Source organism: Leucoraja erinacea, chromosome 1, assembly GCF_028641065.1.
Source record: "Leucoraja erinacea ecotype New England chromosome 1, Leri_hhj_1, whole genome shotgun sequence".
NCBI lineage: Eukaryota > Metazoa > Chordata > Chondrichthyes > Rajiformes > Rajidae > Leucoraja > Leucoraja erinaceus.
In genome coordinates, this window is record NC_073377.1 from 150,701,704 (window position 1) to 150,720,327 (window position 18,624).

The following is an 18,624-nucleotide window of genomic DNA, read 5'->3' on the forward strand; positions in this document are numbered from 1 at the left end:
TCTAATACGTACGCAAAGCTTTCAAGCAGCAGAGCCTAACAAAATAAGTTTTTAATCGAGGTAGTGGGACGTAGATAAATGTTATTTTCAGGGTCCAAGTCTACCTGGTGAGCTACTGGTACCTGAGGCCTTCATCTGACTCTAGGGCTGTCCCACTACAGCGACCTAATTGGCGAGTTTAGAAGAGTTTGCCCTCGACTTATACTCGCAGCATGGTCGACACGAGGTCCTAGGAGGTCTTTGTAACTCTCCTTCATGCTCGAGAGTAGTCCCCACGTACTCGAGGCCTCAGCTAGGTCACGGCGTATTTTTCAACATGCTGAAAAATGCCCGCGAATAAAAAAAGGTCGCCATGGAAAAAATCTATATATTTTTAACTCGTAGGTTTAGTCGAAGTAGGTCGTAGTAAATCGGCATGTCATTCGTAAGTAATCGAGGGTAGTGGAAGATCAAGATAATCGAAGGTAGTCAAAGGTATTCATAGATAGTCTTCAACCTAGTCGAAGGAGATCGAAGGAGGTCGTCTTCACTCTCCACTGTTCGGTGTCCAATTTTCCTGAAGCCAGTCGAAGCTAGTCTTCAACATAGTCGGAGGAGGTCGAAGGAGGTCTTCTACATAGTCGAAAGAGGTCTTCAACATGACACTTTTTCAAACTATCCTAAACTCTTCTAAACTCGCCAAATAGGTCGCAACAGTGGGACAGCCCCTTGAGAAGCTATTAGTGCTCTTTGGAGAGGCGACATCTGCCATCCTTACCCAGTCTGGCCTAAGGTTGACACAAGACTCACCACAACGTGGTTAGCTGTTCATTAGTTTCTGAAGTGCTGGAAAAGTCATCAAGGGCAATAACTGAATTATTTTCAATAAAGGGGTGGCACGATGGCACAGTGGCAGAGTTGCTGCCTTACATCACGTACAACGCCCGAGAACCAGTTTTGATCACAACTACGGGTGCTGTCTGCATGTGAGTTTGGATGTTTTCCCCGTGACGCTTGGGTTTTCGCCAAGATCTTCGGTTTCCTCACACATCCCAAGGACGTGCTGGTTTGTAGGTTAATTGGCTTGGTAAAATTGTACATTTTACTTCGGAGTCACATGAGTGACTACGTGAAGAACCCCGGTAGTACGCATGCATGTCATATCGCTACATGCATACAACGAGTCACAGCAGGGGGAAGGACATTCCCCTTAAGCGGCAGAATCAAAAAGCCGACAACAGCAGGTAAGGGACTCTGCATTTTTCCAACTTACCTTGCAGGTGGAAAGATGGACAGAGCGATTAGAAGGAAGGCTGCAAAAAAGCTGGAGGGGTAGAACCGCGGAGTTGCGGGCAGCCAGCAGCAACAGCAGCAGCCGACGGCACGCCAATCTCCCGAAATGGGAACAACTGTGCCCGACTTCACTCCCGCACCGACCAAATCCACTCCGCGGCCGGGCGGGAAAGCGAAGCAAAAGACGGATCGAATGCCAGACTCAGACGAGTCTAACTTTCAGCAGCCATGAGCGGCCAGTGCCCGTGAGCACCGGGGCCGGTTGGAGCGGTTGCAGGATGACGAGCAGCCGCGAGCGGCCAGTGCCCGAGAGCATTGGAGCCAGTTGGAGCGGCTGCTGGAGGAAATCCTCCAAAGTAGCAGACTCCGGGAGATGGAGGCTAGCCACAGTGGGCAATCAATAATCCCCACAGCAGTACCCGTTGTGGGGCTGCATTGTGTCTCTTCCTCATCAGAGGAGAACACGGAGGATCAATTCTGGGCTGACCCTGAACAGGGCAGGGAACAACATACCCCCAGTAAGCCTGGGGTGAAAGAAGACATGCTGGACATGGTGACCCAGTTTTTCCAACCAGACCAAACTGGGCAAGACCTGGAGCCAAAGATAGCAGCTAGCATTGATTATATGTCGTTTAATCAACTACAGGCACTGGCTCTATCAGACACCATGGCACGGCATTTACCTCCAGGTAACTGCAAGTCATTAAATGTTCCGAGTGTAAACCAGTGCATCTGGAAACATGTGGGGACAGCAATTCGAACCAGTGATTTAAAAATTCAAAAGGTCCTAAAAGTATTAACGGCAGGAATAACAGCTTTTGCCCGAACTTTGAAGGAGCAAAACATGACCCAAGACCACCAGGATGCACTGGCTTTACTGTGCAACTCACAGTATGAGTTGAATAACATTAGAAAAAGTGCAATCCAACCAGCATTGGACCCCAAATTTGCCGGCCTCTGTAAACCAGGAACCTCCAAACCACCAATTCTTTTGTTTGGAGGGGATTTACCCAAACAAGTCAAGGAACTTGATGAAGAGGCGAAAACACTGGGGCTCATAAAGGCAGCCACCAAAACCTACTACGGCCAAAAATATCAGCCCTACGGACCCCCCAGACGGTCAACACAAATCGCAGGTAGCGCAAAAACCAGGAGCACCCAACAGCGGTCTTTTTTAGGCCATGGCCCAGACCGACCGCCCTGGAAAATGCGCAATCCTTCAACCCAACAACAGACCCAAACAATGGCGCCTCAACGTCCACGGAGGATGCCGAAGAAATAACGCACCTACCACTGGTAACCATGGAGGTAGGTGGGTCTGGTTCCTTAAAAATTAAAGGGAGCACGAAAGTTGGTGGGAGGTTACTATATTATTTGGATGCATGGAACAAGATAACTCTAGACACTTACATTCTAAGCAGTATCCAGGGTTATACCATAGAATTTATACTAAAACATAACCCACCAGTACAGCATGCACCGAACCGAATGTTCGTACTCTCAGGCATAGAAAAATCTAAAGCACATGCTGAACTACAACGACTATATAAAAAAGGAGTAATTGAACACACCCAACACGAATCACAGGAATTCGTGTCCAATATCTTTATAAAAAACAAGAAAGATGGTGGTTGCCGCATCATCATCGATTTGACAACTTTAATTACCTTTGTGCAATATATTAATTTCAAAATGGAAACCTTTGTTACTGCTAAGCAATTAGTTTCCGAAGGCTACTATATGGCAAGCATCGATTTAAAAGTACCCATAAGAGGTGACCACAGATGTTATTTGAAATTCAACTTGATGGGGCAGCAATGGCAATACAGGGCACTACCAAATGGGCTAACTTCAGCCCCCAGGTTATTCACAAAAAATTTTGAAACCAGCCTTGGCGTTACTACGAAAACAAAAACATATGGTAATGGCATATCTGGATGACATATTTATTGTTGGCAAAACTTTGGAATTGGCTAAACTAGCAGTAACAGCCACAAAACAATTGTTTGAAGAACTGGGATTCATCATCCATCCAGTTAAGTCTAAATTAACGCCTTCAACAAAAATGGATTACCTGGGGTTCACCATTAACTCGTTTCTCATGTCAGTGACTTTGCCGATAGAAAAGGTTACAGCCTTAAAAGAGGCTTGCAGCAAAATCATTGATATCACTAAACCCTCCATTAGACTGGTAGCCAGAATAATTGGGAAAATAGTGGCCGCATTTCCAGCCACACACTTTGGACCTTTACACTACCAAAATTTACAGAGAGCAAAAATAAGAGCACTCAAAATTAATGGTGGCCATTTTGACAGGCCAATGAAGCTACCTACAGAGGCCATAATAGAACTAAAATGGTGGGAACACAACATCAAGTATTGTTCCAACCCACTAATTATCAGCAACCCGTCAATGGTACTACAAACTAATGCCAGTGCACTTGGTTGGGGAGCCACCAATTCCATCTCGAGCTGTGGAGGGAGATGTAATGCACAGGAGGCATCATTATTAAAAGCACGGGGTATAAACTACCTGGAAATGTTAAGTGCATTCCATGGCCTTAAGTCATATTGTTCGGGGTTAAATCACCAGCATGTTAGACTACAAATTGACAACACCACCGTGGTAGCATATATCAACCATATGGGTGGAAATAAATCGACATCATGTGACAATCTGGCCAACACAATTTGGCAATGGTGTATCCAGAGGAATATTTGGATATCAGCTACCTATTTACCAGGTAAACTAAAGTTAGTGGCAGACACCAGGTCACACAAATTCAATGAAAACACTGAATGGATGTTGGATAAAAATGTATTTGCTGAAATTACAGCACAGTATGGAACACCAGATATCGATCTTTTCGCATCCAGGCTAAATCACCAGTTACCAAGTTATGTTTCATGGGAACCAGACCCTGGGGCTGCAGCTACAAATGCATTTTCGCTGCATTGGGGGAAATTGTTTATTTATGCATTCCCTCCTTTCTGCCTCATCAGTCAGGTACTAAGGAAAATACAACAAGACTCTGCGTCTGGGATTCTTATAGTACCCGATTGGCCTACTCAACCCGTGGTTCCCGGTGATACTAGACATGGCATTAGAACCATGCATCACCATTCAACATAGACCAAATTTACTGGTCCATCCAGTAACACAGGAAAGTCACCCCTGTCATAATCATACCAACTTATTAATTTGTAGAGTCTGAAAGCGCCTCTACAACACATGGGACTGACGGACCAAACAATGGACATGATTGCATCGGCCCACAGACAGTCCACCAAAAAACAGTACTTGGTGCACATCAAGAAATGGGGGAAGTACTGTCACGACAATAACCTCAACCACAGATCCAACAACATTCCATCTGTTCTGGAATTTCTGGCCAGCCTTCACTACGATGAGGGGCTCAGCTACAGTGCCATCAACTGTGCCAGAAGTGCTCTGTCAAACTACCTGTGGCAAGGAACAGAGCGGCATTCTGTAGGGACACACCCCCTGGTAACCAAACTAATGAGGGGCATTTTCAACACGAATCCCCCAAGAACCAGGTACACCCAAATTTGGGACGTGAGCATTGTATTGACCATGTTGAGAAACTGGTCTCCACCAACAGCTCTGTCCCTACAGAAACTAACAATGAAAATGGTCATGCTGATGGCTTTGGTCACGGCACAAAGGGTCCAGTCGCTACAAAAACTAAGGCTGGACAACTTGACTATTTCATCTGGGAATTTGACTTTTCATATCCATGACTTAATTAAACAGAACAGACCGGGAACAGCAGGCCAAAAAATAGAATTCAGGGCCTACCCGACGGATGATCGCCTCTGTATAGTAACTCACTTACTATTATACATAGAACAGACAAGAATCATCAGAGGGAAAGAAATGGCACTGTTAATTAGCCACAAACAGCCACATAAAAAAGTGACAGCCCAGACCATCTCACGATGGCTAAAACAGGTCCTAATAAAGGCAGGAGTAGATACTAACGTTTTTAAATCTCACTCCACCAGGGCTGCAGCCACATCAGCAGCAAACCAGTTGGATGTTCCTATGGACCAAATCTTCAAGACTGCAGGATGGTCAACGGAAAGAACGTTCCAACGATTTTATCATAAACCGGTCATAGAACCTGGAACATTTGCAGAAACACTTATAAGTTCTGTAATATGATTTTACCCATAAATAGGGGCTATGATTTGGATTTAATAAAACATTTTTCATTGTTCAATATCGCATTGATATCCAATGATGTTAACACTATTCTCCCCACAATCAAGGCAGAAGTGAGGCATGGACTCATGGACTGCTTGGGAAACAGAAAAAAAAAATGCTTAGTACAGAAGATAATTATTGTACAAATTTCTGGGTGAAAGACATGAGTATCAACACCCCTGAGCTTCACGCTCAAAGGATACCACCAAGGGTTCGCCTCCTGAAGTCTGTCTGTGCATGGTTTATCTAGCAGCAGAGCCAGAATTCGACTGTCCACAGAGATGATGGAGTATTGCCACGGCATGAAATCACAGAGCTTTAAAATCCTCACGTAGTCACTCACGTGACTCCGAAGTAAAATAGTAAGATTGAACGAGAACTTACCAGTTTGAAGTTTGATCTTTATTTTATGAGGAGTAACGTTGAGGGAATACGTGCCCTCCGCTCCCACCGTTGATCATATACTGAACTGGTATCTCTTCTCTAATCTCACTATGTTTAGTCATTATAGTTATCTGTGATTCCACACCGCTGCTTTGAAGAATGACACGCATGCATCCTAGCGGGGTTCTCCACGTATTCCCTCAATGTTACTCCTCATAAAATAAAGAACAAACTTCAAACTGGTAAGTTCTCATTTAATCTTACTACTTACAGCCATAGATAAGACTTGGCTTCAAGTGCAGAAGCAGAGGGTGCAGATTAGCTAGAGAAAGAAACATCTCATAGTACTTGGGTCTGCATGGACTTCCATTCATAAGTTCATAGTTGATTCCTGGCTCTTAATCTTTGTGTTGGAGCACCTCTGCAGCGACTTTGCTTTCAAGGCTTTCTTCTACTTCAATCCACTTTGCAGCACTTTCTTCAGCCTTTTTAATGCTTTTCTCACTAAATACAATTACCTTGCTGCAAGTTTCCACGACATTTATTCCACAGAACAACACATCTCCAGTAAAACAGGGCATCTGTGAAGCCCCCTCAGCCATGTTGTGTGCTAGCCTGAAGCAAAGCGCGTGATTGGCCAATGGCAGACAACTCAATGTTAAACGTGCTTTGATTGGACTAAAAATTACCCGATATTTTCCCAGTTTTACTCTAATTTAATTAAAAAATGTGCAAGTCTTGTTCATAACGGGTTTCAGGGGTGATTTATATAATTTATTTTACACAATATGTGAAAATGTCATGTAGTTTGGTGACTTGGGTCACGAAACTGCAGAATAAAGCTCCTCGGCCCACAGCTTACTTTGAGTGTAAAGGCCCGTTGTCCTGGTGTCATTGGAGGTTAATTGGAGGTTCATTTTTATTGCAACTTGGCCAAGCAAAGTTGAAGGTGTCCTCCACCTGGGGCATAGGAAAGATGTTGTCAAGCTAGAGCGGGTTCAGAGAAGATCTACAAGAATGTTGCCAGAACTAGAGGGTCTGAGCTATAGGGAGAGTTTAAGTAGACTGGTATTCCTTGGAGTGCAGGAGGATGAGGGGTGATCTTATAGAGATATATAAAATCATGTGAGGAATAGATCAGGTAGATGCACAGAGTCTCTTGCCTAGAGTAGGTGAATCGAGGACCAGAGGACATAGGTTTAAGTAGAAGGGGAAAATATTTAATAGGAATCTGAGGGGTAACTTTTTACATCTCGACTTGATCGTCACCTATTCCTTTTCGGAAGATATACAATCTGCCCCGCTGAGTTACTCCAGCTTTTTGTGTCTATCTTCGGTTTAAACCAGCATCTGTAGTTCCTTCTTACACATGTTAATTCCATGTCTGGCTCCAGGCTCCGAAAAGCAAAGATTCTGGTTGAGGTTGATAAGATAGTAGCATTTAAGAGATTTTGGATATGCATATGAATATGCAGGGAATGGAGGAACATGGATTTTGTGCAGGATAACAAGAGTTGGCACAGACATTGTGGGTCAAAGAGCTTGTTCTTGTGCTGTACTGTTCTATGTTATATGTTCTATGTATTCTGAGCTCTGTTAGCACAAAGGGTTACTAGGCAGAGGAAATGCTGGATGCATGCAGCCTATGTGCTCAATAGCTTCCTTGAAAAAATATAGCATCCTCAATGGCTTAGGAACCATTGGCCCATGAAGCCTTATAGTGGAGCAGGAGCATTCAGGATGGTATTGGGAACCTTGAGCCTTGAGCCAATGCATCAGGAGCACACAGAAACCCTGTATAAATGGCAGAAAGCATGCATTCCCTCGCAAACTGCCCTGTCCCATCCAGGCACATCGATGAAGGGACTGTGTCTGTCACATTGGTCTCATCATTCACCTCAAGACAAACAAACCTGGAGAGGAAGCTAATAGTTTTCCACCCCAAGGGACTGCTTGGGAAGAAAGAAAAAAAAATGTATTCAGTAAAAGATAATTATTGTACAAATTTCTGGGTGAGGTAAATAACCACTGACCAATGAGTATTCACACGCTCAAGGGATAAACCACCAGATGGGTCATCTCTGAAATGCTTCTTGAATTTGAGGCAGCAGAATTCAGCTGCAACAGGATGATGCCATCCGGTTCGACATCAGTAGGTGCCCGCCCTAAAAAGGGCGCATAGAAACATAGAAACATAGAAATTAGGTGCAGGAGTAGGCCATTCGGCCCTTCGATCCTGCAACGCCATTCAATATGATCATGGCTGATCATCCAACTCAATATCCCGTACCTGCCTTCTCTCCATACCCCCTGATCCCCTTAGCCACAAGGGCCACATCTAACTCCCTCTTAAATATAGCCAATGAACTGGCCTCAACTACCCTCTGTGGCAGAGAGTTCCAGAGATTCACTGTGTGAAAAAAGTTCTTCTCATCTCGGTTTTAAAGGATTTCCCCCTTATCCTTAAGCTGTGACCCCTTGTCCTGGACTTCCCTAACATCGGGAACAATCTTCCTGCATCTAGCCTGTCAAACCACTTAAGAATTTTGTAAGTTTCTATAAGATCCCCTCTCAATCTCCTAAATTCTAGAGAGTATAAACAAAGTCTATCCAGTCTTTCTTCATAAGACAGTCCTGACATCCCAGGAATCAGTCTGGTGAACCGTCTCTGCACTCCCTCTATGGCAATAATGTCCTTCCTCAGATTTGGAGACCAAAACTGTACGCAATACTCCAGGTGTGGTCTCACCAAGACCCTGTACAACTGCAGTAGAACCTGCCTGCTCCTATACTCAAATCCTTTTGCAATGAAAGCTAACATACCATTCTCTTTCTTTACTGCCTGCTGCACCTGCATGCCTACCTTCAATGACTGGTGTACCATGACACCCAGGTCTCGCTGCATCTCCCCCTTTCCCAATCGGCCACCATTCAGATAATAGTCTGCTTTCCCGTTTTTGCCACCAAAATGGATAACCCATGCTCTGGGTTGGCGCCAAGCTGCAGTGACTGAGCTGCTGTCTCTGTTTGTTGTCGTTCGCCTGACTGAGGTCAGTTGACTGGGCTCACCACGGGGAGGTCGACAACATGAACCCCTCTGAGATGCTGATTACAGATAATGGGACACAGTTCACGACAAGTAAATTTGATGGTTCTCAAAGAATCGGCAATTAGATCACCTGACAACATGATGTCACTTTCAATGTCGTAATATAATGAGAGGGGACCCCATTAAGATAACCAAGGGAACTGCTAAAGAGGGTCCAGTTACCACAATCACAGTCCATCCTTCATCAATACACAATCCAAAGGACGATGAGCAGTGCTGCACAGAGGCTTATACGCTAAGGAACAAAAGCTTTACACCACTAAGAAGAATGGGATAGGAGATTGCAATCGTCACATGGTTCACCCTGTTTCAACTAATGCAATCAACCTGACGTGCACACACAAATAGATCAAATTGAACAAGTTGACTAAGGCTGTGCACGCCATACACAAGAAGAAGACTAAGAAGAGTGCCAGAACCAGAGTGAAACAAAAATGTAGAAAGGCAACAGATGTGGTGAAAATAAAGCAAACTATCACAAGAAAGGTGCCCAAGAATGGCCAATGCAACATGTCAAAGACATAATGTAGATAGAATGGATGAAACTTCTGGTGCCTAATGTTCTCTCAAATACAGTAAAAACCGATCTCTTTAACCTAAATAAATGTTAGAAATGACATTTAACTTCTTGAATGACCTCTTCCCATATCTGTACAAAGATTTGCAACATTTTAGTTATCAAAATTAATTTATCAACTTTAAATTCTATTTAGGTGAATTCACAGTTCTTGCGAATTCAATCTCTATCATAGCAGGAACTGTTCACCTTTAATGGCCTGCACGGATACACTTTTTGTTGCTATGCTAAATGCGTTTGGCGAACCTGTCAACTTCATCTTTATCTGGTCTTGTATTTTTTCAGTTTATTTTTCGTTGCTTTCCTTCATTAGTACCGGCTTGAATCTTTCTTCACCTCTGTGATGTTCTCATTGTTGTCTCATTGCGTCGCGGTGTGTAAGCCAGATCACAACCTCCTTTCAAACCCCATTCTTTTCAATAAACAATAATGAGACAAGAAATTGTGAGAATTTACTGTCTTCAATACACAATAGGTGCATGTACATTATTTGTGTAATTCAGAAAATGTATTTGTTTTCGTTAAAAGAGGGAGTTTACTACCGGAATATACTCTCATTTACATTGGTAGCATTTCTTCTCTCACTCATCTTCTCCCACGTCTCATCTACCCCTGTCTTCGAACTAAAAGCAGGAAATTGATGTTTTCAAGCTGGAGACACAAGAAACTGTCGAAGGTGGAATCTTGATCAAAACACAAAATGCTGGAGGAACCCCAGGGGTCGGGTAGCATCTGGAAGGTGAATGGACATTCGATGTTTAGGGTTGGAAGAGTCAATTTGTTTAATTGGAATATGTACCGACAATGAACCAAGAATTTTTTACTTGCAGCAGCATAACAGGCCCGTAACACAATACACATAGATAACATGCAATAATATAAAAATGCTATAAATTAACACCACAACACTTGTGCTAAAAAGAAAACAAAAGAAGATGGTTGTGGAGGAAGCTATTCTTGAACTGGGTGGTCATGATTTTCAGACTCCCATACCAACTTTCCCAATGACAGAAGTGAAATACGAGCACGGCCAGAGTGATGTGAGTCTGATGATATTGGTTGCCTTATTGTGGCAGCACCTCATCAAGTCACAGAGAGCCATACAACGTGGAAACAAGCCCTTCAGCCCAATTGGCCCACGCCAACAAACATGCTTCATCTACACTAGTCCCACCTGCCCACTTTCAGGCAATATTCCTCCAAACCCATCCTATCGGTATACTTGTCTGAATCTCTTATTAATCCCTTCGATGGTGGAGAGGTCAGTACCAGAGGTGGACCAGGCAAAGTCTACCACAGTCTATAATCTCCTTCGCTCCTGACCATTCAAGTTGCTGAATCAGGCCGTGATGTAACCACTCAATATGCTCTCTGCCATACACTTATTAAGAGAGTATCTGTTGATATTCCAGAGGGTCACTTCCCCGGATGCAACCTGAACCCATTGAGTTCTCCAGCACTTTGTGCTTTGTTTTCAAACTAACTTGGAAGATAAGTCATGAGTGTTGATCGAATGAGACAACTTAACCATAAAGTGTTGAGTAAGAAACACCTAACGTTGAAAGAATTTGGGAAATGTAGTTTAGCATGTGCAAGGATTGCTAATGATTTAACTTACAATGCTGATGTAAATAATGATTTTTTTTAGTTTTCCGAGATACAGCGCAGGAACAGGCCACCGAGTCTGCGCCGACCAGTGACCCCCGCATTTTAACACTATACTACACACACTAAGGACAATAGTTACATTTACCAAGCCAAATAACCTACAAACCTGTACGCCTTTGGAGTGTGGGAAGAAACCGAAGATCTCGGAGAAAACCCACGCAGGTCACGGGGTGAAAGTACAAACTCCGCACAGTCAGCACCCAAAGTCGGGATCGAACCCGGGTCTCCGGCGCTGCAATCGCTGTAAGGCAGCAACTCTACCGCTGCGCCACCGTGCTATTTATTGAGGATTGTTTTAGTTGTTTGTAGAATGAAGAATGTTAAGTTAAAACATTTCCGTCATCTCCCGAGAGGCTTTTCTTTCGAATCATGATTTCTGTTTCGTGACCTATTTACCAGAGGAAATAGTTCATTTCTATCTACACTTTAATTTAGATGGTGGATGAATTACCTGAGTGAAAAACGAGAAGCTAGTATAGAAAATTGATTTTGATTCTCTTTTCACTTTCAAAAGAGAGTTGGCGGATTTACCACACCATCTCCATCGCATCTACCCTGTAAAAGCAATGTGTAAGAGCAATGGTTTGGTCTATACTAGGAGCAATATAGATGAAGTACCAAAAATAGTTCCATTGAGCCTGAAGGCTAGCTGGTTAAATTGTAATATATGTGGAGTGCAGAGGTAAAATGTGGTGAGTTGTTAACTCCACAGATTAAGATGAAGAGCAATCCAATTTCTTAATTCAACTGCACTTTCCACCTGAACAAATGAATTTGTTTGGAAATTGAATAATTACATCTGTAAACACATCTAAAAGTGTGCACCAATTTCTTATAAATCTTCAAATCAATTCTAAATGCCAATTGTCCTTCTCCCGTCTTCAATTGTACATTTTAATTAAACACCACTTCATTATACCACACTCTAGCTCATTACAGTCCGACTACATTGCAGTACACTTGCTGCATTGTGTTGTTCAGACAGGGGATGTGGCTGACAGCTGAAAAAATGCTCAGAATCTATATATATTTGTTTTTAATTTCAAAATAAGCTTTATTCAAGTAATAAATATATACAATACAGGAACCGTGCAAAATAATTCATCCAACATTCTCGGCAGCTGCACAAACATTCAATACTGTTTACTCAAATCACACAAATTTATCCCACACCCTTGCCACTCATGTGGACCACTGGCGTGGAATCCCTTCCCTTGCTTTTGAGGGGTGTCTCCACCACACCCGCCCCCCCCCCCATGTCCAGGAGCAGAAGGAACCCAGACTGTGGTCCACCCCCACCAAGCCTTGGCATTAGCTGCACCAAGCTTCAGTGCGCCCCTCCTGCAGCACGTACTCCTGCAGTCTGCAGCGGGCCAGTCGGCAACATTCCCCGACGGACATCTCGCTCTGCTGGGAGGTCAACAAAGCTCAGGCAGACCAAAGAGCGCCTTTCACCGAGTTGATGACCTTCCAGCAGCACTCGATGTCAGTCTCTGAAAGCGTCCCTGGGAACAGTCTGTAAATCACAGAGTCCTCTGTGACAGAGCTGTTCAGAATAAATCGGGACAGGGGACCCTTACAAACCTCTCCAGACTTGCTTTGCAATTCCACACTGTACAAAGAGGTGGGCAACCGTCTCCTCTCCAAAGCAGCTGCCCCGGGGGCAGCGTGCGCTGGTAGTGAGGTTCCGGCGTTGCAGGAAGGATCCGACTGGGAGGGCTCCCCTCACCGCCAGCCAAGTCAGGTGTTGGTGCTTGTTGGTGAGTTCTGGCGATGAGGCATTTTGCCAGACAAGCTGGGCAGTCTGCTCTGGGAACCACGCACAGGATCCATGGAGTAATTTCCCTGCAATGCCTGCAGGACGTTCCGTGCTGACCACTGCCCGATGGACTTGTGGTCAAAGGTGTTAAACCAGAAGAACCTTTCCACGAATGACAGATGGAGCGGCAATGTCCAGCTGACTGGCACATTGCGTGGCATCTGCGCCAGGCTCATCCTTCGCAACACTGGGGACAGGTAGAACCTCAGCAGGTAGTGACACTTAGTGCCCACGTGCCTTGGCTCTACGCTCTGCCTGATGCAGCCACACACGAAGGTCGCCATGAGGGTGAGGGCGACATTGGGCACGCTTTTACCCCCGTCGTCTGTCGACGTGCATTGTGGCCCGTCGCACCCGGTCCATCCTTGACCCCCAGATGAACTGGAAGATGGCCCGGGTGATCCCTGTGGTGTAGGAGGGAGGGGCAGGCCACACTTGCGCCAAGTACAGCAGCCCCGAGAGCACCTCACACCTGATGGCCAAATGTTTCCCATTATAGAGAGGGAGCGTTGCTTCCACAGCTCCAGCTTCTTCCCCACCTTGGCTATCCGCTCCAGCCAATTCTTGTCACACGCCTCAGCCCCCCCGAACCAGATCCCCAGCACCTTCAAGAAGTCAGGCTTGATGGTGAAGGGGATGGAAGATCGGTCGGGCCAGTTGCCAAAGAGCATGGCCCCGCTCTTCCTGCGGTTCACCCTGGCTCCCGTGGACGACTCAAACTGGTCGCAGATGCTGGCCGACTCAAACTGGTCGCAGATGCGTGCCGACCCTGGATCCAAGCAGAAGACGGCGACATCGTCCATGTACAGGGAGGTTTTGACCTGAGTGCCCCCACTGCCTGGCAATGTCACTCCTCTTATGCTCGAATCCTTCCTGATGGACTGGCAAAAGGTTCAATACAGCAGACAAACAAGACAGGGGAGAGAGGGCAACCCTGCCTGACTCCAGACCTGACGGGGAAGCTGTCTGATCCCCACCCATTGATTTGGACTGGACTACAGAGCAGTTTGATTCAATTCCTGATTCCCTCCCCAAAGCCCATTTTGGAGAGCACGTCCATCATGTACGTACATGTGCGATATCCTATCGATGACCTTCTCCTGATCCAAGCTGACTAGGCAGGCGTCCACGCGTCTGTCCTGCACGTAGGCAATGGCATCTCTCAGCAGCGCCAGGCTATCTGAAATTTTCCTGCCAGGTACAGCACAGGTTTGGTCCGGGTGGATCACCCGTCCCAGAGCAGACTTGACCCGGTTGGTGATGGCCTTAGACAAAATCTTGTAATCAACATTCAACAATGTGATGGGTCTCCAATTCCTTATATCATTCACCTCCCCCTTCTGCCTGTAGGTTAGGGTGATGCTGCCCCTTCCTCATGAGGTCTGACATGCTGCCGGCTAGAAGCATGTCATTGTTCACCTCCAGCAGGTCCGGGCCCATCCAGTCCCACAGAGCCGAATATAAATCTGTCGTACAAATGTGTATAAAAGGATTTGCAGATCCTCAGCATGTCCGTCTGTGAGGATGTTACCGAGCCGTCCTCCTCCCTAAGGATGTTCATCACAGAGTTCCCCCTGTGAACCTTATGGAAGAAGGAGCATGAGCACGTCTCACCCTGCTCCATGTTGCGAACCCTGGATCGGAAGATGATCTTGGAGGATTCGGAGGTAAAAAGCCGAGCTTAGCGGCCCTTCAACTCTCGAAGTTCCTCCCTCACATCCACCCCTCTCGACTGGAGAAGGAGCAGTTGCTGCAAATCCCTCTGGTGTTGACACAATTCACTCTGTTGTGATGCAGTGACTCAGTTATGATAAAAACATTAAAGATAAAAATCTTTCACTGTATCCCCATTCCAAATGCAGTAACATCACAGGTGTTTACTTGAAGGCATTGCCTTCTTACTCTGAGGAGTAGGTCAATCATTTTAAACACCTTATACGTCTCCATTTACATATTTGCATTGACATAGCAATGTCACTTTTTCAAAAACACATTTTTCAGTTCACTACATTACTTGCTGGTTGTGAACAACAGAAGCTTTGGCATGTATCCACTCAATTCCTCTCATTTAATCAAAATGGTCAATGTTAATCCAGGTGAAATGACCATTCCTCTGTGCATATGGCTGGACTGTGATCAATACCACCAGTTGCTTTCTCCCAGCATCATCCGGCCCTGAAAAAAATAAATCTTATTATTTTGCAGATAACACTACATTTTACTTTGGGACTTGCAAAACAAATGGATTTCTTTCAGTTCACTGTGCATATTGTTAATTTATTTTGTAAAAATTCTGGCAGCAACAGAATCAGTGGTTGGAATAATTAATTAGAGATGATTTACCTGCTGTGCTTAGATGAGATATAGCTTCATTGGACAGAAAAACACCAAATTTGCAATTATATCAGAAATACTTTGAACTTGAAATCAGTCAGCATAAATGGTGCTAATGTTATTTAAATATTGAACTCGCTAAAAAAAAGACTTTACAAGCACCAGAAATGCCTATCCTCAGAAAATAAATGACATCTCTGGAATTGAGATGTGGCTATTACTTTGGAATCGCTATTTTTACAGAAGAAATCCTTAAACCTCAATGAAATAAAATTATTTTTGCTGTCACAGTGAAAACTCTAATGTTGTAGGTGGATACAATGCATTTGGACAGGTTTGGATGCTGCAGATGCATTTTGTGTTAGATTCCTAATTTGAATTAATTTAATATGGGTGAGGTATAAGTGCATCATTAAGAAAAATCATAGAGTGTTTTTCACGATCTCAGACAATTTATAATCAATTAATTATTTGTGACGCATTGGCAATATTATAACAGGGAAACACATTGACTGGTTTGTGCATAAATTACCACAATAGAAATGTGAGAACAAAGAGATTTTTGGTAATTACACTTGTTGAGGGATAAGTTTGTGTGTACATTTCGGTTACCATCCCTGCTCTTCTTCAAAAGTGTGAAACAGAATCCTTTATTGCTACATCTGAGAATAAGTGGGGCTTGGTTTAATGTCTCATCCAAAAGCTGGCTTGCCAAGCATTTCTGGTTCACTTTGGTCATAAGTAATAGGAGCCATCAAGTCTACTCCGCCATTCAATCATGGCTGAGCTATCTCTCTCCCTCCTAACCCCATTCTCCTGCTTTCTCCCCATAACCCCTGACACCAGTACCAATCAAGATGAGGTACTGCAATGGAGCATGAAGCTCCATTAGGTGTTTCTCCACAGAATATTGATTGGCCATTTCACTCTTGGCCCTGGTATATAAACATTCAAAGGTACATGCCTACCTGTCCTTCAAACAACAAGACATCCGGTTGGGTTGCTGTGCTGCAAATTATGGATAAATCCATGCCTTTTATGGCAAACCTACAGTGATCACATAGGGATCTCACCACTGCACAGTTTGCCATTATGTGAGTATAATCAAAGCATACACTAGTACAACAGGTCTTCTTCTTCTTCTAATGTATGGCGTGCACAGCCTAAAGTTGTAAGTCAACTTGTTCTATTTGATCTATTTGTTTGTGCACGTCGGGTTGGTTGCATTAGTCGAAACAGGGTGGACCATGTGAAGGTTGCAATCTCTCACCCCAGTACAACAGGTGGTACAAAGAGAAAATTGTGCTTGCGTTTGGCCCACATCACTCTCAACCTTTTCTCGCTATGTTCCTGTCCAAATGTCTTTTAAATGTTGTTATTGTACCTGCATCAACTACTTCTACTGGCAGCACATTCTATAAACCTACCATAGTATGAAAAAGTTGCCCCACAAGTTCCTATTAGAACTTTCCCCTCTTACCTAAAAACTTTTGCATTCTAGTTTTTGATTCCTCTTCCCTGGTAAACTATTTTGTGCATTCACCCTATCTATTCCACTTTCACTTTATACGCCTCTATAATATCACTCCTCAGTCTCCTGCGCTCTAAGGACTAATGTCCCAGTCTATCCAATCACTCAGGCCTCAAGTCCAGGTAACATCCATGTATATCTTCTGTGCACACTTTCCTGTTCAATGGCATCTTTGCTAAAGCAGTGTGACCAAAACTAGACACGATACTCTGAGTAGGGCCTCATCAACATCTACGAGAACTATAACATAATGTCCTAACTTCTATACTTAATTTCCTGACTGTCAAAGACCAACAGGCCAAAAAACGTATTGACCACTTTATATACTTGCAAGACCACTTTTATGGAACTATGTACTTGTACTCCTGGAACAATCTACTCTACAAGACTTCCAGGGAACTATCGTATACTGTGAAGGACCAGTCCAGATTTCGACTTCCCAATGCAACATCTCAGACTTACATGAATTAAACTACATTTGCCATTCCTTGGCCCATTTATTCACCTGTTCAAGATCCTGCTGTAATTCTTGAAAACCATCTTCACTGTTTTACAATACCACCTAGTGTACCATCATCTGCAAACTTATGAATAATGCCATGTACATTCTCATCCTAAACATTGATATAGGTGACAAACAGCAATGGACCCAGCACCAATCTCCGAGGCACACCACTAGTCACAGCCCTACTGTCCTTCCACCACCATCCTCTGCTTCCTACCATGAAGCCAATTCTTCATCCAGTTAGATAACTCTCCCTGGATCCCAGGCGATCCTACCTTCCAGAGCAGCCTACCATGCAGAACCTTATCAAATGCCTTGCTGAGGTCCATGCAGACTACCTCTAGGTCTCTGACCTCATCAAGCATCGTGTTGTTTAAGAAGGAACTGCAGATGCTGGATCAATCAAAGGTAGACAAAAATGTAGGAGAAACACAGCGGGTGAGGCAGCATCTATGGGTCGAAGAAATGGGTGACATTTCGGGTCAAGACCCTTCTTCATCAAGCATCGTGGTTATTTCTTCAAAAAAAATCAACCAAATTCCGGAGCACGACCACCCGGCACAAAACCAGGAGATTAATCTGGTATATTCATGCATTTTAGGACATCCTGCACTTAGCCCACAGCTAACAATGGACCGTTTCCTCAATCATCGGTACTTTTTTGCATATCTTCCATTCAATTGTTCGATATCTCTCTATACCACCGTCTATATCTTCCCTCTCCCTTGACTCTCAGTCTGAAGACGGGTCTCGAGCCGAAACCTATTCAGTTTCTCCGGAGATGCTGCCTGCCCTCGCTGAGTTACACCAGCATTTTGTGTCTATCTTTGATTTTAAAAACAAAACACCTGATTGTCTTCCGTAAACAAGTCGTTCCAATTTGAAACCTGGATCTGTGACTATTTTGGAGTTAGTAATTACTTAAAGTTTCGTTGAAATAAACACCCCAGCCACCAATTGTCATGCTGATTTCTCCAACACTAAATTGCAGCATCAAAAAGAATATCTCAACGTGTCATACAGAACAGTGAACAACAGTTTGTTTCATCAACTGTAAAGGACCTTTAAAAAAACTCGATACATTTCAGAAATGTTACCGGATGTGTAGTGACATTGGGTTAATTTCATTTACTCGGGTGACATTGGGATGAGAGAAGATAATTCCATACAAGGAATTTTCAAAATCAGTATATATTT